At 47.0% G+C, this 24,898-nt stretch overlaps 1 pseudogene; it reads right to left on the minus strand.

The window, feature by feature from the left end:
- Nucleotides 1-674: 674 nt before the first annotated feature.
- LOC123827456 lies at nt 675-985 on the minus strand (annotated as a pseudogene).
- Between the last annotated feature and the right edge of the window lie 23,913 nt (nt 986-24,898).

The following is a 24,898-nucleotide window of genomic DNA, read 5'->3' on the forward strand; positions in this document are numbered from 1 at the left end:
CTATAGAACCAAAAAGTGATGCATCTCTTTAAAGTTCCTATTTAAACATAACTTAGAGGGACTGAACTAACTTCAGAGGGGGAAAACCCCAGATAAACCAAAGGAAGACCAAAACTTGCCTGCAATTTCCTCAGAGATGATCCTTAGCATTTGCTATGGCTATACATATAGATTTATATTTAGAAAGAAGGGACCATGTATTTTTCATTTTAACTGTATATAATGCATATCTTTCCATTTAGTAAACATTTCTCCACAGCATCATCTCACATGACCACATCATATCCCATGACTTTGACATGGTATAATAATACACACAAATTCTCTGTTGACACTTGAGTGTTTTCTAGATTTTCTCTGCTGTAATTAAACGTGCATGACCATCATTACAGCTAAATTTTTTTATTAAAACAATGTGCATTTTTATTTATTTATTTACTCTTTAAAATAGATGTTATTTATATATTTTAGAGAGAGGGAAGGGAGGGAGAAAAAGAGGATGAGAACCATTGACATTTGAGAGCAACATTCACAGTTGGCTCTGTTTTGTGTCTTGATGAGGGACTGAACCTGCAACCAACCACATGCCTCAACCTGGAATCCTTTGCCCTGCCAGAGGGCCCCCAACCAATGGAGCCACACCAGTCAGGGTTGTTATTTACTTATCAATCAGTTTAAATCCTTGAGGGGTACAGCATTACACGAATTCGCTGTCCAATGGCCTTAGCAGGGAGGTTACTTTGGAATTTAGCACGAACCATGCCACTGTTTCCATGAGCACGAGTTACCATTCCCCGTACTACTCTGGTTTTGTTTGGTCACCACCAGGAGTCACTGTGTTTTTCTTTGCTTCATACACAGAAGCACATCTCTTGCCTAGATAGAATTCAGTTTCATCTGGAGCATAAAGAATTTTAAGAAGAGCTGTGTGCTCCCTCTGGTCCCAGAGACCCCATTGATAGCCAGCAGAAATGGCCGTGGACATACTCACTTCCAGACGTATTTGTCATTGTAGAAGTCCTGTTCTTGGCAGGCTCCACAGGCTTCAAGGTGGCGAAAAGGAAAGTGAGGCCCCACCACTTGGCCTGGTGGGATCAGAATGTGCATTTTCAATGTTTGGATATTAACACCAGTTCATACTCCCAGTAACTATGTGTTAGTTTTTATGTAGAATGTTCTGGGATCAAAAGTGATTGGTGCTATGTATCCTTCTTCAAACACAATTTACCATGCTTTGGAGGAGCGGATACTACCTGGAGAGGCAAACTTCTTTCTTTCTTAGGAATCTTTAATTAATCAGCCCCATCTCAGTTGGACTTCTAGCCAAGATGGAGGCATAGGCAGATGTGCTTTGCCTCTTTACACAACCAAAAGACGGACAACAACAAATTTTAAAACAAAAAATAACCAGAAAAGCCAGAAAATTGAACCATGTGTAAGTCTGACAACCAAGGAGTTAAAGAAGAAACATTCATACAGACCAGTAGGAGGGGGTGGAGATGGGCAGCCAGGGTGGAGAGGACATGCAGCAAGGCAATGGCTGGCAGACCTGGGCAAGCAAGGTGGCAGCTGGCAGAGCGGGCAGTCCCACATTTGCTTGTGGATAAACCAGGAGCAACAACTGGTGAGCAAGACAGACCACACAACCCAGGGTTCCAGCACGGGAAATAAAGCCTCAAAACCTCTGACTGAAATAACCTGTGGAAGCTGCAGCAGTGGGAGAAACAAGAAACTCCCAGCCTCACAGGACAGTGCGTTGGAGAAACCCACAGGGTCCTAGAATGTACACAAACCCACCCACCTGGGAATCAGCACCAGAGTGGCCCACTTTGCTTGTGAGTAGTGGTGGAAGTGAGTGAAAGCTGGCCGAGAGCCGAGCAAGCGGCATTGTTCCCCCCTCTGACCCCTCCTCCACATACAGTGCCACAACACAGCAAAGAGGGATGCCCTGCCCTGGCGAAATACCTAAGGCTCCGCCCCTTACAACCTAACAGGTGTGCCGAGACAAAGAAATATGGCCCAAATGAAAGAACAGATCAAAGCTCCAAAAATACAACTAAGCAATGAAGAGGTAGCCAACCTATCAGATGCAGAGTTCAAAACACTGGTAATCAGGATGCTCACAGAATTGGTTGAATTTGGTCGCAAATTAGATGAAAAAAATGAAGGATATGCTAAGCGAAATAAAGAGAAATATACAGGGAACCAACAGTGAAGGAAAGGAAACCAGGACTCAAATCAATGATTTGGAGTGGAAGGAAGAAATAAACATTCAACCAGAACAGAATGAAGAAAGAAGAATTCAAAAGCATGAGGAGAGGCTTGGGAACCTCTGGGACAACTTTAAACATTCCAACAACCAAATCATAGGGGTCCCAGAAGGAGAAGAGGAAGAGCAAGAAATTGAAAACTCATTTGAACAAATAATGAAGGAGAACTTCCCCAATGTCGCAAAGGAAATAGACTTCCAGGAGGCCCAGAAAGCTCAGAGAGTCCCAGAGAAGTTGGACCCAAGGAAGCACACACCAAGGCACATCATCATTACATTACCCAAGATGAATGAGAAGGAGAGAATCTTAAAAGCAGCAAGAGGAAAGGAGATGATTACCTACAAAGGAGTTCCCATAAGACTATCAGCAGATTTCTCAAAAGAAACCTTGCAGGCAACAAGGGGCTGAAAGAAGTATTCAGTCATGAAAAGCAAGGACCTACATCCAAGATGATTCTGTCCAGCAAAGCTATCATTTAGAATGGAAGGGCAGATAAAGTGCTTCCCAGGTAAGGTCAAGTTAAACGAGTCCATCATCACCAAGCCCTTATTCTATGAAACGTTAAAGGGGCTTATCCAAGAAAAAGAAGATGATCAAAAGTATGAACAGTAAAATGACAAGGAGTCCACAACTATCAACAACTGAACCTAAAAAATACAAAAACAAAAACAAACTAAGCAAACAACTAGAACAGGAACAGAGTCACAGAAACAGAGATCACACTGAGGGTTATCAGTGGGGAGGGGGAGGGGAGAATGGGGGATAGGTACAGGGAATAGAAGTATAATTGGTAGATATAAAATAGACAGGGGGATGTTAAGAATAGTATGAGAAATAGAGAAACCAAAGAACTTACATGTACGACCCATGGACATGAACTGTGGGGGGTGGGGGATGCTGGTGGGAGGGGGAGTGTGCAGTGCAGATGGGAATAAAGGGGAGCAAAAAATAGGACAAGTGTACTAGCATGATCAATAAAATATACTTAAAAAAAGAAAAATCGTGTTGTGAGGGTCCAATGAGGTCATCTGTGTTGAGTATGAAGAATAGAACCCCAGGCAGAGAAATGGGCAAGAACTCTGAGTGTTCTCACTGTCATGTGCCAGACATAGCACTGGGCACTTTTCGTACATCATCATTTTCCTTGTTCAGGGTACACATGGTCATCAGGACGCATTATTCCCATTTGCCACCTGAGGAAACTGAGACTCAGAGACAGAAGTCAGATCCACTGCATCCTCTCTCATACTGTCTGCTGTGTGTTCTGTTGAATAAGAGGACAAGAGTATTTACCTTTTGGTTCACCTGCTTCCAAGTTCATGGTTATTCTAGTCTCATGTCCAGACACTGGCCTAGACTCTAAGGAAACTGCAGGGATGGTACAGAGAATGTCCATGTTTTCCTGTCATGGAGAAACCAGGGCTGATGTACAGCCAGTGCCAATGGCTACCTTCACTTGGTGCCCCACTATGCCTCTGAAAGAGCTGGACCTTATATACGTAAATAAAAACATAAAAAAAGAAAAATTCCAAAAGTCTGTAATGAAGAGGAAAAGGATAATACAGAGATGTAGGTGGGCAAGTATAGATTAACTAGGATGGCCAGGGAACATCTCTCAGGCAATACAATTTGTGCTGTTGAGAAAATAAAAAACATATTTTGGCTATCTGAGGGAAGAGAATCCAGAAGAGGAAACAGGATGTGCAAAGGCCCTGAGGCAGAATCATGTTAGGCAAGCTCAAAGAGCAGTGAGGTACCAGCATGGCTAGAATGAAACAGGGTGAAAAGAGATGAGGTTAATATTTTTTAAGTATATTTTATTGATCATGCTAGTACACTTGTCCTATTTTTTGCTCCCCTTTATTCCCATCTGCACTGCACACTCCCCCTCCCACCAGCATCCCCCACCCCCCACAGTTCATGTCCATGGGTCGTACATGTAAGTTCTTTGGTTTCTCTATTTCTCATACTATTCTTAACATCCCCCTGTCTATTTTATATCTACCAATTATACTTCTATTCCCTGTACCTATCCTCCATTCTCCCCTCCCCACCCCACTGATAAACCTCAGTGTGATCTCTGTTTCTGTGACTCTGTTCCTGTTCTAGTTGTTTGCTTAGTTTGTTTTTTGTTTTTGTATTTTTTAGGTTCAGTTGTTGATAGTTGTGGACTCCTTGTCATTTTACTGTTCATACTTTTGATCATCTTCTTTTTTCTTGGATAAGCCCCTTTAACGTTTCATAGAATAAGGGCTTGGTGATGATGGACTCGTTTAACTTGACCTTACCTGGGAAGCACTTTATCTGCCCTTCCATTCTAAATGATAGCTTTGCTGGACAGAATCATCTTGGATGTAGGTCCTTGCTTTTCATGACTGAATACTTCTTTCAGCCCCTTGTTGCCTGCAAGGTTTCTTTTGAGAAATCTGCTGATAGTCTTATGGGAACTCCTTTGTAGGTAATCATCTCCTTTCCTCTTGCTGCTTTTAAGATTCTCTCCTTCTCATTCATCTTGGGTAATGTAATGATGATGTGCCTTGGTGTGTGCTTCCTTGGGTCCAACTTCTCTGGGACTCTCTGAGCTTTCTGGGCCTCCTGGAAGTCTATTTCCTTTGCGACATTGGGGAAGTTCTCCTTCATTATTTGTTCAAATGAGTTTTCAATTTCTTGCTCTTCCTCTTCTCCTTCTGGGACCCCCTATGATTTGGTTGTTGGAATGTTTAAAGTTGTCCCAGAGGTTCCCAAGCCTCTCCTCATGCTTTTGAATTCTTCTTTCTTCATTCTGTTCTGGTTGAATGTTTATTTCTTCCTTCCACTCCAAATCATTGATTTGAGTCCTGGTTTCCTTTCCTTCACTGTTGGTTCCCTGTATATTTCTCTTTATTTCGCTTAGCATATCCTTCATTTTTTTTTCATCTAATTTGCGACCAAATTCAACCAATTCTGTGAGCATCCTGATTACCAGTGTTTTGAACTCTGCATCTGATAGGTTGGCTACCTCTTCATTGCTTAGTTGTATTTTTGGAGCTTTGATCTGTTCTTTCATTTGGGCCATATTTCTTTGTCTCGGCACACCTGTTAGGTTGTAAGGGGCGGAGCCTTAGGTATTCGCCAGGGCAGGGCATCCCTCTTTGCTGTGTTGTGGCACTGTATGTGGAGGAGGGGTCAGAGGGGGAACAATGCCGCTTGCTCGGCTCTCGGCCAGCTTTCACTCACTTCCACCACTACTCACAAGCAAAGTGGGCCACTCTGGTGCTGATTCCCAGGTGGGTGGGTTTGTGTACATTCTAGGACCCTGTGGGTTTCTCCAACGCACTGTCCTGTGAGGCTGGGAGTTTCTTGTTTCTCCCACTGCTGCAGCTTCCACAGGTTATTTCAGTCAGAGGTTTTGAGGCTTTATTTCCCCGTGCTGGAACCCTGGGTTGTGTGGTCTGTCTTGCTCACCAGTTGTTGCTCCTGGTTTATCCACAAGCAAATGTGGGACTGCCCGCTCTGCCAGCTGCCACCTTGCTTGCCCAGGTCTGCCAGCCATTGCCTTGCTGCATGTCCTCTCCACCCTGGCTGCCCATCTCCACCCCTCCTACTGGTCTGTATGAATGTTTCTTCTTTAACTCCTTGGTTGTCAGACTTACACATGGTTCAATTTTCTGGCTTTTCTGGTTATTTTTTGTTTTAAAATTTGTTGTTGTCCGTCTTTTGGTTGTGTAAAGAGGCAAAGCACATCTACCTATGCCTCCATCTTGCCCGGAAATCGGGGACAGCACCATATTTCAATGAGGCAAAATGAGACCAGAGAGTGCATTGGCCAAGGTCGCCTGGCTCATAAGGGCTGGGTCTGCCTGTGACATGTACAGTTGTGTTCACAGAAGGGACATCCCACCTGGTTGCTGCTGCTCAGGGAGGTATTGTCAAGGTACACCTTTTCCACAGGCCTCAGGTTTCCCATTTGTAAAGCACAGAATACACTCGTGTCCCACACATTTGTCAGTGACTCCCTAGGATACTTCTGGCAGGAGGGGACCATGGCTCAAGCTAAGATAAGGGGAAGCAAGTATGGAAAGAAAACACTTAGAAGAAGATTGTGTGTCAGAGTCTGACTCAGGCAGTTATGACGAGGACACTGTGCTGCCCTTCCCTCTCCATCAAAGGTGAGGCTAGAGCACTTCTCCCCTCTGTCATGGTCTCTCCAGGCTAAGTGCCACCATATCCTGCCCATGGCTGTGCCAAGTTACAGATGACCCAAAGCCACAGACAGACCATAAAATAACTCAGGAATCCAAATGGTCTTGTCACACTGACAGTGATAAAGGGCAATTGCAGCACTTGGATGCAAAAAGTAAGCTGTCTTATGGCCAGGATCAGAAGATATGGCTTAGCACTACCCGTGGTGGTCAGAGCTTAGCACCTGGGTGGTGTAGCCACACAAATGCATTCCAAGCCATGTCACTTAAGGCACAGAGGCAAGACAGAGGAAGGTGATTGCTGCCTCTTCCCATGTATAGTCCAGAATCTCCTAAATGCTGCAGCTGAGATCTTTGAGGAAAAAACAGGTATAGGCTGCACTGTGTCCAGAGGAACAGCCAGACAGTAGAGACTTCACTTCATAGAATGTAATTGGAGGAGCTGGACCCCTCAGCTTAGAGAGGCAACCCCAGAGGTTTTGGTCACTACCTCCCCCAGTGTCTGTAGGGCAGTCCTGAAATGGGGTGGGTAGGACAGAAGCAAGTCTGTGTGGGTCAGAAGGCAGAAGGGCCAGGACCTTCTGTGCATGTTTGGGTGACACTGAAGGGAGGTGTTAGCTCTGTCCCAGTAAGTGTTTTTTTTCCTGGTCTCAGTTTCTGGGAAAGAGATATGCCATTTTGAAGATATGTTTTTAATTTATCCATTTGTCCTTCTGCCCATCCATCCATCCATCCATCCATCCATCCATCTGTCTGTCCTGTTCACCCATGCATTCATTTGTGCATCCACCCATTATTTATTGAACCTTCTGCACTAGCTTGGGGACACAACAGTGACAACATGCACCATTTCTGCCCCTGCAAAGCTCATAGTCCCAGTCAGACTGGAGTAAAGAGTGTCAGGAGAATGAGTTCCCTTACCATGGAGGTGTGGAGGAGGAGGATGAGGCTGCTTTGCTGAAGAGGTATTAAACTGTCAGGTGGGTGGTTGGGCAAGGTGAGCTAGGGGGTCTATCTGCAGGAAAAGGCAGGTTGGCATGGTATTTCTGTTCACAGGCTGCCATTGGTGGTACAATCCCTAAGTCCCCACCCCCCAGATGCCACTGGAACATTGATTCTAGGCAGCTGGATGGGCCCTTAAATATCTCAGTTGAGGTCTGCAGAGAAAGAAGTATGTGGGTGGGGGTCCTGGACTGCTTCACTCCCTCAACCAAAGCAACTTAAGCTTTCTTCTGCATCAGGCACTGGGTGCCTGTGTGAGCTGTAGTTTGAGGATGGGGTTCTGTGTTTAAACAAGCTGGAGACCCTACTTTTCTCTAGTGATCTGTGGATTTGGCCTTCCCAGCACCCGCTTTGCTATCTTAGGGAAGATTTATTATCTTTGGGGGATAACAGGGGTTGGGGGAAGATTGTCACTCCAGGCTTCAGATGGGAGCATATGACACAGGCCTGGCATGTCAGAGAAGAGCATGCTTGACTAAGGTGGTTGGGGGGCATGGTCACATGACACAAGACAAGCCAATCACCCCTGAGATTCTGCTTGGTGTCATCAAGGAGATGCCTTTTGGTTTCTGGGGGTGTGAAGCCACTTGGCTGCAAGTTGGGAGCTGCTGGTAGACATCTTGCCACCACCAGGGGACCCTGCCTGAGAATGTAGCCACATAAATTTTGATCTATGCTGAGCACTGAGGAGGCAGTCCCTGATGACAGCAGGGATGCAGCCGCCTGACTCGAGCCCTCTGCTGAACTCTTTACTTGCATGTGCCTATTTTGTGCACTTCTCCATTTTTTATTTATCTTCCCCAGCTTTTTGAGATATACTTGTAAAACACTTAAAGTGTACATCACGGTGATGTGATGTAAGTACACATTGTGAAAGTCTTCCTCCCATCTAGTTAATTAACACATCCATCACTTCACATATTTATTTTCATATGTATGTTAAGAACATTCAATTTCTACTACTCTCTTAGTAAATTCTAAGTATACAACACAGTGTATATTCACCATGTTACACAGTAGACCCTCAGACCTTAGAAATGAAAGTTTGCACCCTTTTGTCAACCTCTCCCTAATTCCCCTCCCCCACCTCCTAGCAACTGCAACCAGTTTTCTACTATGAGTCTGACTTTTTTTTTTTTAGATTCCGGGTCTGAGTGACCTTGAGATATTTCTCTTTCTCTGCCTGACTTATCTCACTTAGCATAATGTCCTCAATATCCATCCATGTTGCCCAAGTGGCAAGATTTTCTTCTTTATCATGGCTGATAACACTCCATTGTGTGTGTGTGTGTGTGTGTGTGTGTGTGTGTGTGCGCGCATCTCACATCTTCTTTGTCCTGTCCTCCATTGATGGACACTGGGTTGTTTCTAGGTTTTGGCTGTTGTAAATAATGCTGCTTTGAACATGGGAGTGCAGCTATCTTTTGATATCCTGTTTTCATTTCCTTTGGATATATCCCCAGAAGTAAGATTACTGGGTTGTATGGCAGCTCTACTTTTAATTTTTTGATGAAATATTATACTGTTTTCCACAATGGCTGCACCAATTTATATTTCCACCAACAGTGCACAAATACTCCCATTTCTCTATTTTTTTAAATCTTCACCTAAAAACATTTTTTTCATTGCTTTTAGAGAGAGAGAAAGGGAGACAGGGAGAGAGAGAGAGAAACGTCGATAAAAGAGAGTAGCATTGATTGGCTATCTCTGGTACATGCCCGCCCAAACCAGAGTTCACACATGCCTGGACTGGGGATTGTATGCATCCAGACCAGGGGTCACCCTGACCAGGAATCCAACCTGCAATGTTTTGGATATGGGAGGACACTCCAACCAAGTGAGCCAACCCAGCCAGGGCCCATTCCTCCATTTCTCAAAGTCAGTTTGAGTTGGCTGTCCTTTGCACCTAAAATAATCCTGATCAATATATCCTCTCACATTGTACCTGTAGAGGAAACTGAGACCTAGGGAGGCAAGTCACCCAGTCTCTCGGCAAGCTGGCAATAGACATCAGATCTAACCTCAAGCCTGTTGCCCTCCAGCAGGCTTTCTTTTCCCCATAGCTTCTAATGCTTTATCCTAGTCAGAATGGCCTCTGGGAGGGCGCAGGTAGTAAGCTAATAGGGGCCAGGAGGCCCAGCATCAAGCAAGGCAGGGAACCCTCCAAGCAGCAGGGCTTCATCTCTGTACTGGGGGCTCTGTGGCCAGTGGACAGAGCTGGAGCAAGGACAGCAGTGTCCTGCTATTGCTGAGGGCCAACATAGAATTCAGCTTAGGGGTGAAGGAATAACTTCTCACAATTGTAGCGTCTCAATGCTCAGCTCATGCCTGAAATTCAAACAATCTTTGGTAGAGCCCAGAGTTCCTGAGGTCCTTTGGTATCCACTGTAGATGGGCCAAGAGGAAAACAACTGCATTTTCCATCTTTTTATGTTTTGGTGTTTCCTTGAATGGTTTTGCTTGAAAAATGAAAACAGAAATTCAACCACTAAAAATAGTTCAAAATACACTGGATTCATGTCTGCAGCCATTTTACAGAAAGGAAAACCGAGGCTCTAGAGCTAGAGCTAGAAGTCTGCCAAGGACATTCAGGAAGGTAGTACTAGCCCTGGAACCCTGGTTTCCTGACACTTCCACGACCTTGGTGCATAGGCTTGCTTGTGCTCCTCTGAGCATCGGTCTGCAGGATCAAGTGTCTCTGGGAGTGCTCCAGCTTCATGCTCTGCATCCCCAGCTACCTCCCAGGTTCTTCCATCCTTGGGGCCACCTTCAATGAAATGAGAAGTTATTTCTGTCTTTACGGAAAGGATGGATGAATCAGAGGGTTGATCAGCAAAGACACTCATGCAGTCTCCCAGCCAGCATCGTCATTCCTTTGTGCGTTGAATGAAATTCTTTTTCTGTATGTGCCTTTCAGGAAGGAAAGAAAAAAAAACTGGGTAAAGAATCCAGAGAGATGGATTGACTCTGATAATATCAAAGAGTTAATTTCTGAGCTCATTCCTGAGCTGTCAGGGCTCTGGGAGACTTTCTGTAAGCCATAAATAACGCATTTTAATAAAAGGGACTTTGATTCCTCTCTGGGGGCTGAAACTGTATCATGATTCCGGTGGCAGCTTGTCAGGGTGCCAATGTGGGCTTTCTCGGGCACTTAGTAAGGGATTACATATTTTGAGCATGTTCAGGTCTTCATGGTCTACTGGAAAACCATCTTGTTGAAAATGTTTTTGACCCAAGGAAATGGACTTTTAGTGGAAAACGATTTTTCCACCTCTCAGGTTCATTGTTTGCCAGTTTCACCCTGAATTTGGTCGAAAGTAATTAGTTATTTTCTGCATTTCCCTGACTTTACAGAAGCTTACATGACTCAGAGGCAATTCTAGTCTCCTGCTTCACCGGGAACCATGTTTAAAGCTGCTCTAGATAATGGAATTTTGGTACCTTGGAGAATGAAAAATCCTGCCTTACAAAAACTTCAGGGTTGCCCTCTTAATAATAAACCTTAAGCTCAATGACTCTGTGGTTTGATGTTCTTTGAAGTTTGGAGAAAAGCCACTTTTTCTTTTGTAAAATGAGGATAATGACACTCACTTCCCTGAAAAAGGTACTTGGTTCCTTTTCAAGGAAATGAAGACAAAGTCACAGACAAGACAAGACTGAGAGAGGGCTTATAGCTACCCTGAAAACTGTAAGGCTTCATTCCAACACTTGTAGGCTTCTTTTATACAGGACAAAAGAGAACAATATAAATAATCCTAGTAGATACTGTCATTTACCTAACACATATCCATCTATTTTTTCTAGGTACTAGGACTCCAATTTTGTCCAGAGCAGCTTAACACCCAAGTTTGCTTGCAACTGGGAGTCTCTGTGGGATACAGTCCTGGCCAATGAGTGTCAAGCAGAAGTTGCTCAGAGGGGTTTTGTAGAAACTCATTTTGCTGCATGTGCTCCAGCAATTTTTTTCTTTCTATGGGATACATGATGTGATGCTGGAACTCTGAGACTATCTTGTGAGCATGAGGACAAGGGACACACCCAAAGGAGGGTAGAGCAGGGTGAGTTGGAACCCAGACCCCTGAGCATAGTGTGGTGTAGCTTCCTAGGCCTAGTCTACATGCCTTAGAGCTTATAGTTATAGGAGATAAAAAATCACTATCATGTTTAAGCCACTGTAGACTTACATGGGGTATAAAATTCTACACAGTTTTCAAAGGTGACCTTCAAATTTGGCTTTGAGTTTCCTAATAGCCAAGTAAAGGAGGAAACATGGACATTGACATGATTTTCACTATCCCTAAAGAAGGAGTATTGAAAAGAGGGGCTCAATTTTTCTTGGTATTTAGTTGTGGCTATATCACAAACTGAGTTTCCCCATGGTAGTTGCACCTGGCACAGGGTGGGCACCTGGTAGATGTTTGTCTAATGTAGTTTTTATTTAACTCTCCTGCTTTTGTGGAATATAAGTGGCCCCTCAAATCATCCTTGAATGAATCAAATTAATTTGGAATCAGTATTGTCATTGTGCATGTTTTATGTGCTTTGCCCATTCCTGGGACCACTTTCAGAGGCATGTTAACAAAAAGGACCTCCTCCTACACCCACCCCTACCCTTCAAAGGCTCTGCAGGCAGGGCTGTCCAAGGCTCTGTGATCTTGTCCTTCCTGCCTCCCCTGGCAGCCTTCTGTTGGTTCCCTCTTCTCCTGTGTCCTAAATGCCTCTCTCTCTTCTTGCTCCTTACATCTAAACTTGCTTAAAGGGCATTCATCCAAAAAATAGAGCCCCAGTTCCATTCTTTACTTTCTTTCCCTGGCTTCTGTTTCTGTTCTCCCTTCACAGCCAAACTTCCTAAATCAGTTATCCACACCTGCCCCTCCACTTCCTCACCTTCTGCTTTCTGGGTATTGCCAAACTCTTTATCACATTTTATCTTTATTCATTTATTAACTCTATAAATTTTTATTGACTGCTTACTATAGGCCAGGCACTCATCTCAGCATTGGGGATATAACAGTGAACAGAAGAGACAAAAGTTCTGTCCTTGTGGATCTCATTTAAGCTGATAAACAGCAGCATTAATATGGTATGCCCATAGACTGTGCTACATATACAGGCTATGGAAAATGGTAACTCAGTGTTATATAAGGTGGCTTGGGAAGACCTTGCCAAACAAGGTGAGGGAGTAAGTGTGTTCCAGGCCAGGGGCACAGCAAGTGCAAAGTCTAGGAAGTGGAAATATGATTGACTTGTTCAAGGAAGAGCAAGGAGGCCAGAGTGACTGAAACACAGTAGGAAGACAGTAGTTGAAGATGAGGCTGGAAAGACAGGGTGGGTGATTGGTGTCTTTAGGTCAACAAACACGACTATGAGAATGTTGGCTCTTTTTTCCTCTAAGCAACATGGGAGCCATGGGAGGGTGTGGAGCAGAGGAGGGGCTTTACCTGGCTTAGGTTTTTTTCATGTACTTTCTGGCAGCTGTGGGGAGAAGGACTGCAGGGAGCTAGGGTGCAAGCTGGTAGGTGGCTGCTGCAATGAAGCAGCTGATGGGTTTAGGTGGAGGTGATGGTGATGTGAGGGGTGGGGATCTGGATGTACAGTGGAGGCAGGACCATTGGTTTGGCTGTCTGAGAAGCATTTAATGCAGTTGCCCATCTTCCTTCCAGAAATCTTCCCTTCATTCATCTCCTGCTTTTTCCCCGACCTCACTCTCTTTTCTCTCACTTTCTTTCCTTCCTATCTAGGTGCTTGGGTTCCCCAGGGCTCTGTCCTCAGTTCTCTCCTGCCCACTGCTTTCTCAGCTTCTCTTCCTACATCACCTCAATCTGTAGGTCTCGGAGCTACTAGCCCTGTGGCCACTGAACACCAGACACTTGCTCCTTTCCTGCCCCTGCTGTCAAACCTTTTGCCTTCTTGCCACACTGTCACTCCTCCACTCCTCAGCTCTCACATGCTGAGCTCCCACTTGGTCTCCTCCCTGGCCTCCATTCTGTCTCCATTAACCTGTCCCCTACCCACAGTTCACCCTGTAACTTGAAACTATCCCTTAAAATGCTCCAATGCTCCCCCACCTCACCCACTCACATACAGGTGGAAGGCCAAACCCCACCATGTAGCACCATGTGCCAATGCTCTCCCAGCTCTGGTTTCAGCTACAGCCCATACATATATGGGTCTCCATTCCCACCAGGCAGCACCCTCTCTCACACATGTGTGCCCCTGCACACCCTGCTCTTTCTGTTTGGAATGTACATGTGTATCTTGCCCATCTGGAAAACTCTGATGCACCCTTAAGTGATAGTCACTCAGGATGCTTTACTGTAACAAACCCACTCATCAAGGACATTCATTGTTACTTTACAAAAGTCTGGAGGTGAGGGGCAGTGTGTGTCATGGGTTTAACATAGACATGTGGGACCCAACCCTCCACACCTTCCCAAGTACCTCCTCAGAGTTGTGTTCACTCCCCCTTCACAGTTGTGCTCATGGCCTCAAAGTGGTTGCCAGAGCACCAGGCACTGCAGAGTTGAAGCAGGAAGTGGGAGAATGGGGTGCAAAGGGGTTTCTTCTCATGGGCTTGTCTTTTATCAGGGAAGAAACATTTTCCCAGAAACCTTCATCAGACTTTTCTTGATGTCTGCTGATGACTGGTCATGGTCATCTCTGGACCAATCACAGGCAAGCAGTTACAAAAATGTCATGATTAACATGGGACCATCATCATTCAAACTCTGGCATTATGCATTTTAACCCCAGTGAAATATGAGGGTCTTGTTGATGAACAGAATGAAGAAATGACTATAATGTAGACACCATCTGCATGTGAAGTGTGCTCCATAGCCCCCTCCTCTGTGATATCTCCCCCCATACCCTTCTCTGGAACAGACAGAGTTTAAACCCTAGACCATGTTCTAGTCACTACCTGCTCTGGGGTCAGCATTTGCCAGCCTTTATATATTTATCTTTCTAAGGTCAGCCCTATCATCCCTGTGTCACAGGGGAGAGAACTGAGACCCAGAGCTGGAAAGGACATGTAGACATTGAAGGTCAGAGAGAGAAGGGATTGGTCTGAGAGCTCCCACTGAATTTCCACCTGAAATAGGCTGGCCAGTAGAACTTTGTGCAGTGATGGAGAGTTTATATGTCTGCATGGTCAGTAACCACTAGCCCTGCGGCCACTGAATGCTTGGAATGTGGCTAGTGGAACTGAGGACTGAATTCTTTATTTCAATAACCATGTGTGGTTAACAACTGCTGTATGGGGTGATGCAGCGATAGCACCAGGGTGTGAATGGGCAGCAGGCAGACAGATGGCCTCCGGTGTGTGAACTGAAGTTTGCCACATCCTGGCCATTGCTGGGGGTGGGGGGAAGGGGCTGCCGATGAGAATTTGTCACTAGAAATGCAATTATAAAAATGTCACTAGAAAGGAGTTGGCAGGGTGAGGAAATCATTCACCCACCCCAATAAGTTCCTGGAAACTATTCACCTGAAGAGTGAGAAACAATGCCCAAGCATTTGTTCTGCTCAGGAGTATTTGCCCGTGGAGTCTACTTTACCCACAAGTGTCAGGTGGTGACCTCCAGCCTTTCACCTAAGACAAACTGATCCATTAAGGCCTGGGCTCTGGGAGCTGGAGTGGATGGAGGTCTAGAGACACTATTCAGGCAGTCTTTTATCTTAGTGCAAGGGAAACTGAGGCCCAGACAGGGACATGGTAGTGATAGAGGAGGCAGTACATTAGCCAATATGTCTGTCATAGGGCTGGGCCCTTGCCAGATTCTTCACTGTGGCCTTTCATCCCTTTCTCCCTCCTCCCCACTAAGCAGTGGTCATGAGGTGTTGGAGGTGATTGTCTCCACCTCAGCTCCAGCACAAACATGGACTGGCTCGAGCCCCGGGTACACTCCGGTCCTTTATCGTAGTGATGGATCCATAGTGACTGCCTAAGCCAACTAGTATGTGGAGACAAGTCACCCAGAGGTGAAGTCAACATCCAAAGAACTGCAGAGAAGATAGAGTCACAGAGGAGGAGAACTGGAGCCTCAGTTAAACCACTCCTGAAGTCATCATGCATTTTTTGAAGTTCTTGAAAATTTTGGAATATTCTGTTATGTGATCTTATCAATTCCACTTACACTTTTTTGACAAGTTAAAAATGTGATGTTCTGTTACTTGCCAGCAAAACCATCCTTCCTGATGCAAAATCTGATGTCCATTCTATCATTTACTGCACAAACTCTTCTGCAGTACCGCAGACAAAGAGATCAAGAAAGTGACAGGCCTTCTCCTGGGTCCTCAGTTTGTCAGGAGGAGGGAACTGCAACACAACTGTGCTGGACCCTATTGTTCCACTGAATTCACACAGTGAGTCTGTGAGTTACCAGTGGTGACCTATTTCACAGAAAAACTAGGACTCAAAGGTGGAAAGGGCACCACCCACCCTCTCACATTTGTTGCAGGAGAGCTGGGACCACAGACCGGTTACTCTGAGCCCTGGTTTGGAGATGTTACTTGAAGAGCTCTGACTGACACTTTTTCCTTTGCATGAGAATTGTCTCCTAACCTGTCTGGGTATGGTTGTTTTTTCATTCTGTGTTCCTTTTCTGTCTCAAATAACTTGCATCTAAAGACCCGGGTGGATGCCTTTCAGCTGGTGGCTGCATCAACAGAACCTGTAGCAGTGATTGCCATGTAACAAACCACCCTAAAATTTTGTGACTTAAAACAACCATTTATTATTGCTCACAAGTCTATGATCAGCTGGGTGAGTCTCACATAGGCCAGGTCTCAAGCCTCAGTGACTTGAAAAAATAGGAATTTACTTAAGGGATAGTGGAAGCTCACAGAACCATGGAACTCAAGAGGACCCAGTTTGGAAAGTGAACCAGAATATCCACGTGAGCTGATGGTGCACAGACTGTTCTCAGTGACACCACCTCTGGGGGAACTTCTCAAGTGCTCATCTCCATGGGCACCAAGAGACACATAAGACTGGTCTCTGTTGTTCTGTCTGTAGTAGTGAAAGCCTGAAGACAGTTATACCTGTGTCAGTTAGTTGTTGCTGCACAGAAAAACAACCCAAAACTCAATTGAATAAAATACAAGCTGTGTTAGTGCTGTTGAACCTATTCCTCACCTGGGCAATTCTGAGGTATTCACATTTTGGAATAATTATTTAGCTGTTGAAATGAATGAACTTGGGCTACAAATGCCAACATGGATAAATTTGATATTCAGACAGGAAAACAAGGTACAAAAATAATATTTACATCTGATACATTTGTATAAAATGTGAAACTTTTTTTTATAAAAAGGGGGGTGGTGATCTGAAGGACTCTGCAGAACTGGCACAGACCATGTGGTCACCCTTTGATGACTTGTCTCCCAATTTCTCCTTCCTCAGTTTTATTCAGACTGTGGGTGGCTCTCTCAGGAGGAGGGAGGAAAGGAGCGAGGGGTATGGGAGTAGGAGGAAAGGAGGGAAGAAAGGAAAGAGGCAAGAAAGGAAGGAAAGAAGGAGGGTAGGAAAGGAGACTGGAAGGAAAGTAGGCATTTGGGTGAGCCGGAGGAGCTGTGCCTTCCAAGGTGTGTGTGTGCCCCACAGCATCCTCGTCCCCAGAAGCTGGCCCTGGTATGCAGCAGGCCCTTGCTTAGTTTCATTGACTGGCTATGAAATTTCATAGGGGACACAGTGATGGTGACTATCCTGGGGACAGACACCATCTTTTTTCCAGGTTGACACTGAGTGTCCTTTGACTTGATGTCTTGTGACACCACAGAGAGTGAAAGATGTGGCACTGTTGAGCAGGTGTCTCCCAGCAGCTTCCTTCTCAGCATACCCCTGTCTCCTTTCTTTTGCCTCCATATATACTCAGCCCTCTATCATCTGTGGCCAAAGGGTCCTTTGTCTTTGTCTCTACCCAGCTTCCCCACTGCTACCCTCACTGCCTAGGCTGCTGTCTAGATGCAGAGGCCAAGGCAGGCATTAGCCAGCTGTGGTTTATTGAGAGACCTGGAAGGGAGGCAGGGCAGCAGGAGGAGGCAGGGGAAGAAAGCAAGGGAGGTCGTGGTTTCAGGAGAAGTCTGGCTTTAACTTGACCCCATGGGAACTCCAGAGAGTGTCCCCCACTGGGACAAGGGGACTGGACCTTGTAACAGTCAATCATTGGTCAATCATTGCTCCTGGGATGCATTAGGGATGAGACATAAATCTTCCTGTCATCTATTTCCAGACGCTGAGGGCATTTCTTCAGTCAAGGCACAGCTGTCAGCTGAGTGATGGTTGCCCTGCTCTGTAATGGGGACCTGGGGTTGGCATCAATAGTACCTGTTGCCATCACCAATATGGCTGCACCCATGCTCTGAAACTTGGGCTGTGTCAGGTCTGTGTCAGGCTGTGTGGGGAGCTCCTTGGCCTTCTGGCCCAGTGCTATGAAGAGCTGGCCTCCTAAGTTTTCTTGAACCTCAACTGTTTTCAGTAGAAAGAGTGCCTTGGACTAGATGAGAGACTATTGACATGACCACGCTGAGCACATTTTAAAAAATACTGGGAAGAATCAAACTCTGCTCTGGATTTCTGGCCTCTCTTAAAACCAGGAAGATCCAGTACCTCAGGCCCATAGCCCTCCAGGGCCCTCAGCCAGCTGGCACTGGGTGGTGCATCCTGCACCTGGGCACAGCTCCCCAGCTCCCCACAGCCCTGCACACACCCCTCAACGATGGCAGCTGCTGGGCCCCTCGGACTTTATCAGTTATGGCCTAAGTGACCCCTGGCTTTTGAGCTCAGACATTCCGCCTCTGTATTTTGAATGACGTTCTTCTTATCGAGTACCTTTGTGTATAGCTCTACAGCCAGCTACTTTATGTTTAAAGTTGACAGGTAACTCTCAAACTTTCACCAGAAAAAAAAAACAAAGATGAACACCAACATTCATTTTGCTGGGAACAGGCAGAGGGAGAGGACACACAGATTTGGATGGTCACATCAAGGAGCTTATTTCTAGGATCTCTCACAGCTTGGAGACCCTTGGAGCTCTGCTTGCTGTCCAGACCTTTCTCCTAAACTCTGGACTTCCATGTCCCAAGGCTTTCTCTCATTCTCGCTGGGATGTGTCACCAAGGCCCCAGACCCAGCACATCCAGACTGAACCCACATCTCCCTACAGGAGGGAGGAAGGACACATCTGTGGGGCCTTCAGCATGCACAGCTGCTTCTGGTGGCCTGTGTGCTTCTGGGAATACTGTCTCCTCCTGTACTCCAGGGTAGGCTGAGGCCACAGAGCATAGTCTTCCACACTCCACAAGACTGGGGCAGGTTGAGGATGGACACAGAACCTGGCCTGAGCAAGGCCAGAGCAGGGCGTGCATGTGAGTTGCAGGACTGCTGGGCCCACATGTGCATGCGTCTATGGGAGTGTGTCAGTGGGGTAAGACAGGGCAGTAGATAAGGAAAGAAGCTACTGTGTGATCCAGGTAAAAGGTGCTAATAGCTTGAAGCTGGGTGGTTGCCATGGCAATAGAGAGGCAGGGTGGACTTAGAGGAATGGAGGAGAGATAACCCAGAGGGCTTGGCTTTGGATGAATGTAAGTTCAAGGGTGGAGGGAGGGTGTGGGGAGAGGTTGGGATGGTTTCTAGCAATTGGTTGGGGTCCCTGGTTGACTCTCAGCTGAGCAGGCAGGGTCCTAGGGGGAGCAGGGCCTCACCTAGACATCCCCTTGGCTAGCCAGCAGTGTCCAGCCCTGCAGACAAAGCACTCTGATCCTGACCAGAGCAGCAAGACGGCAAGCTTTTACTGCAGCCTCAGCTTTGCAGGTGGGTGTGAAAACCCTGCTACAGCTTGTGCATAGGCATGAGGGCCTACCCAGGGCCATGAAGCTGGGCTTGAGGTAGGAGTGGTGTTACCCTCTCTGCTGCCATCCCTCCTCCCCCTGCCATCCAGGGGCTCTGAGACCCCTGGGGAGTCAGAAGCCAGGCCCACAAGAGGTTCTGGTGGTCCCTGAGCTGAGCTAGGTGTGCTAATGAGGCAGCCTCTCCTGAGGGACCTTCTTTGGGATTCACATCCAGAAGATGAGCTCAAGTACTGTTCCTGCCTGGGGATGTCGCCCAGTCCAGGCCTGTCCCCCAGGGCTGGGAGACACAGCCTACCTACCATCTCAAGGGCCCCCAACTTCTCTTTATCACACTCACACACATACTCTCTCTCACATACATAAACTCACACACTCACACACACACTCACACACATTCTCATACACACACATACTCACACTCACATTTTCACATATATGTCAGAAGCTCAAAACCTCCCACAACTTTGCTTTCTCCCCTTGACACACCCTGTACTTGTCCTCTTGCCTGCTGGCCCCTGCACACACTACCCTGTCTCACACTCACACTGACCCACATTCACGTGTGTGTGTACACAGGCACTGTTGCACAGACACAGTCTCACAACCATGTCTGAATGATAGCCATCCTAGGGTCACACACATTCTTGTTCCCAACCCCTGAGTATAAAGCTTTTGTACCTTCGTCCTGGAGTTCATGCTTACCTGCAAACCCATAGGTCCCCTGTGACTGCCTCAGGTAGCTCTGAGACAATGAGAGTCACCTAAGGAAGCTGAGTTGTTCCCCATCTCTGCAGAGCTGTCTGGGATCAGGAGGAGGAGGCCTGTGACTCAGAGGCCTCTGCAGTGAAGACAGGAGAGTCACTGGGAAGCCAACTCAAGCCTGTAAAAAGGGGAGCTTTATCCAGGTCAAAGCTGGCCAGGTGTTGGAATGAGCTTACCATCATAGGAGGTATGCAAGCCTGGGCTAAACTACTAGGTGGAGAAGATGGAGAGGGGCCCAGAGACTCTGGAAGCTGAATGGGGTTGGTGGGGGAGGTAAGGTGAAGGAGCTGGGCCAGGCAATGAGCTCAGGGATGATGAAGGAGCCAGCTGGGGCAGGAAAGGGGCTGGAAGGGCAGGTAAGGGTGGGTCTAGCAGCCCCAGAGGGTGAGGACTGTCTCGCCATGGCCACCATAACTCAGCCGAGGAGGACAGTTTCCTTTCTCCTGAGTGATTTACTGCCTACTTCGGAGGGGCGGGGCCCATTCTTTGAACTTCAAAGAGATCAGTGATTGAAGCCCTAGAGCCTGGGCAGTGGTGTGCCAGCTGGCTGAGCCCAGAGGCCTGTCCCCATCAGGCTACCTAGCCTCCTGGTCTGTAAAATGTGGTGGCAGTGCCAGGGGCCTGCGAGGAGGGAAGGGAACAAGCTTCTGCACTTGCCGTAAATGCCCAGGGCCATACTGCCTGGGGTCTGCACCAGCCTCTCAGTCCTGGGAGCTCTTTTCAGGATGGAGAGGACTCTTGTCCTTTCTTATAGTTTTAGGAATTAAAAAAAAAAAGAACCCGATCACTCCTTTATCATCTTCACAAAGACAGAGAGGGGAGGCATTCTTATTTTTTCTTTCCCCATTTTGCAGGTGAGTAAATGGAGCCACAGAGACATTGGGTCTGCTTCCCAACCACACAGTTCCCAGTGTTTCCTCAGAACTGCTCATGGCTTGTGGGCCTAGGGTTACTAGTGGAGCAGTATTAATTTGTTGAGGTGGGGTTTTTTAATGCCTTTCACTGAAGGATTGGCTGGTCTGGGCTCTGCCACTGTGTCCTGTGTGACCGCAGCTGCCCTTGCATCTCTGGGCCTCGGTTTCCTCAACTGTAAGAAAGGGCTGTGCACCGGTGCACTGACACTCTTACTTGCGAAGAACCACAAGCTCCACAGTAGGGACCTTAGTGCTGGGGTGAGACCTGTAGGTATGTTTTCTTTGTTGTTTCCTGTGCGTTATATACAACATTCAGGACAGGTGTTGATCAATGTTAAAAAGTAGGAGGTTTCCCATAAAAATCTGGTTCTTCCTTGTCTAAAGAACCAGAAACTCTGGTCATACTGGTGTTAACAGCTGCTAACCTCTGGTTGCAGCTCAGAGTGGTTCCTTGTCAGGTGGAGGTTATGCTTTCCAGCCCCCAAACCCCGTCAGCCAGTGCCCTCACTGATGTGCTCTATTTGGCTCCCAGAAACCCCTGAGTCTGACACTCCTAACTTGTCTGAACAGACCTGCTTTGGAATCCCTATCCCATTTTTTACCTGCTGTGTGACCTTGGGCAAGTCACGTAACCTCTATGTGCCTCAGAGTGGACTAAGGCATGTGGCACCTGGAGAGGGAGCACAGACTTTCTTGGCATTTTGTCTGTGCTTAGGAGACAGCATGGCTGACCACAGCTGAGCCTGGTGGGACCATAGGGCCATAGGGGAGTGCAGGGCCTGGCCCTCAAAGTGCTCACAGGAGATGAGCTAGAACACAGGAAACAACTAATGTCAGGGAAGGCAGTGGTGTGGGGAGCGGCTAGGGCTGTGAAATCAGAGGGACTTGAGGCTGAGCTCTGGTCCTGACACTTCCCAGCTGTGTGACCCTGAGAAAGTTACTTAACTTCTCTGGCCCCCATTTCTGTGGATTCTTCTTCCCCTGAAGGGTCATGACAGGGTGGCTGTGGGATGCAAGTGAGTTAATGTGGGGCAGTGCCTGACATATAGCTGCTGCTCTGTTAGTACCAGAGAACTTAGGGGCCAAAAGGAGGCCCCAGTGAGGGAGGACTGGGCCCTGAGATGGCCTTCACGGAGACCAGAAAGTTGGGGAAGGTATGGACAGGAGGGTCTAAAGATGAAGGAGGAGGGAAGTATGGGAAGGAGGGAAAAGAACTTGGTCAGGCTACAGCTAGTCTGGGAGGGGTGCAGGGAGGTGACCGAGGACTGGCAGAGGGCTGAGGGGCTCATACCTAACCTGGCAATGGGGGCCCAGGGAGTCCTTAAGCAAGGCCTCTCTCTGAAGTCAGCTGTGTTGTAAAAGGGTGGACATCATGCCCCTCCTTTTGGGGTTGATAAGAATATTATTCTCAAAGATATTACCACAGGGCCATGAGGAGAGCAGTGCTACTGCAGGTTGGATTTGGATCTTTTAATTCAAATCCTCCACCTGCCCTCCTGCTCCACCCTGGAAGTCAAGTGCTTCCTGAAGATTTGCCAGGGTGAAATGAGCCAGGGCTTTGGGTTTAGAGTGACTAGGGGGAGATTCCAGCTCCACCCCTGCATGTCCCTGGCAGAATTCCTTATACCCCTTGAGCCTCAGTTTCCTCATCCATTAAATTCAGGGATCAGGAAGCTTGGAAGTTTTCTTTCAGTGTAGGCATGTCTGTCTCTCACCTTCAAGGGTGAAAGTGGTTTTGTAGAAGAGAGGAATGGGGACAGTTACCTCCACCCATATCTGGTGAGCTGGGACTGAGGCTTATTTGCTGGTTGGGGGGCAGGAAGAGGAAACCCTCCTTAGCTCTCTTTCCCTGCTGCCAGAGTGCAGACATACACAAAGACAGAAAGTCTGTTGAGCATTTACTGCATGCTGGACCCCATCTGGGGCCTTCATCTGGGGCCCCCCATGGGGCCTTCATCTGGGCCCCAAAGAGCAGACACCACAGGCAGAAATGCGTGGCCTGCACCCCGAACACAGCCACGTGGCGGCAGCAGGCTCCTCAGCCTGCTTGAAGAGATGAGCTGCTTGTATTAGAAGGAAAGCCTAGGTTGGGAATGTGCCCTGTCTTTTAGGAATGATTTGGGGGCCATAAATTTTCAGTAGCGAGGCAATCTTCCGAGTTTTCATAACACTGAAGAGTTTAGACTTGTCTTGAGGGGTAACAATTTCACCCAAGTAATGCACCAGCTCCAACTATTTGTTATTATAGAGGTGGGTTTTTTTCTCCTTAAGGTGGAATCCTCCTCAAATTTCATGCTCTGCTTTAACTTGTTTTATTTCACCTGGAACACGAATAAAAATAGCCCATGAGATGTACAGATGGTGGAGGAAGGAAGGAGGGTACAATGTTTGCTGTATGCCTGGGCCTGGATCTGGGCCCACGGGGCAGACCCCTAAGGCCAGGGTCCATGGAGCTGTGCTCTGGGAATCCTTATGACAGATAAGGAGGCTATGTCTCAGAGGGAACTGTCAGCCTGCCCCAAGTCTCACAGCTGAGCATTTGAGAGCCCAGATTCAAACTCAGGGCTGTGTGACTTGAAAGTTCATTCTGGGGGAGAAATCCATTTGGGGCAAATCTCTTGAATCCCTATTCAGAACTCACAGTCTAAAGCTTATCTCCGGTGGCTGAGATAATGCTCTCTCTAGCTGAAGTGCCAACTTCGAGCATGAACAAGATTTCAGGGAGTGGATGTTTAACATAGTTGATTCGGGCCTCTTTGAGTCTCCTCAAAGCCCCTTAGAAGCCCTGTTTCCATGCCAACCATTGCTGTGCCACTCACAGGCATTTTTATCAACTCCCTAAACCAGGCCCTGAAAACATGCCAAAGGGAACTGTTTCTGTTTCGAAGCAGTCATTTGCATGTCATTTGCATATTCAGTAATTTTTCTGGGTTCTCTCAAAACAGGGGCCAGCTGACACAGTGAGTACATTGTCTCTAAAGCCTGACTTAGCCGAATAAAAGGGCCTCAAAACTGTTCTGTATGTTGATGGACGGACTGGGGCCACTGACCCCAGTCCCCGCAGGCTGTTCTGGGGAAGGGGCAGCAGGTGGATGTGAAGGCCCAGACACAAAGCTGGGTTAAACAGGGAGGGGGGTGCCAGGAAGACAAAGTCCTCTCAGAGTCAACCAGAATGTTCTGTGAGCAGAGCTCTTGAGAACAGTCTTTTGTTTTTAAGAGTGCTTCACTTTAATGGGCACCATTAGGTGCTTTATATGTTTCTCACATCTTCCTGTAAGTGAGGTATGGTCACTCAGGTGAGAAAAGGGCAGTCACTTGCCCCCTGCCAGGTGAGAGGTCCAACGGGAAGTCATGGTTGTGAATTCTGGGAAAGAGCGGGATCCAGTGACCTCAAGAGGAACACAGAGGGCATTTCAGGATGGGACAAAACTGTGGACGGAGATCTATTGGTCAGCTGAGGTTGTGCAACAGAGTACCACAGGTTGGGTGCTTAGACCACAGATATTTTTCTCATAGTTCCAGAGGCTGGAATTCTGAGATCTGAGTATCAGCAGGGTTGGTTCCTCTGAGGCCTCTCTCCTTGGCATGTCTTCTACCTGTGTCTTCACAAGGTCTTCCCTTTTTGCATATCTGTGCCCAAATCTCCTCTTTTTACAAGGACACCAGCCGGATCGGGTTAGGGCTCACTCTGAGAGCCTCATTTTAACTTAATTTCCTCTTTAAAGACCCTGTCTCTGCTCCAAGTTTAGTAACATTTTGAGGTATTGGACATTAGACATCATTTGAATTTGAGGGGAACACAACTCACTCTAAAACTGGATATGTAGGTGTCAAAGGGAACATTGAGGAGGAAACGAGAAGTAAGGGGTGGATGGGAGAGGACCTGTTTCTGGAAGCCTTGAATGCTAAAGTGAAGCAC

This window comes from Phyllostomus hastatus, unplaced genomic scaffold, assembly GCF_019186645.2.
Source record: "Phyllostomus hastatus isolate PE091 unplaced genomic scaffold, TTU_PhHast_1.1 phas_contig_86, whole genome shotgun sequence".
In the NCBI taxonomy this organism is placed as follows: domain Eukaryota; kingdom Metazoa; phylum Chordata; class Mammalia; order Chiroptera; family Phyllostomidae; genus Phyllostomus; species Phyllostomus hastatus.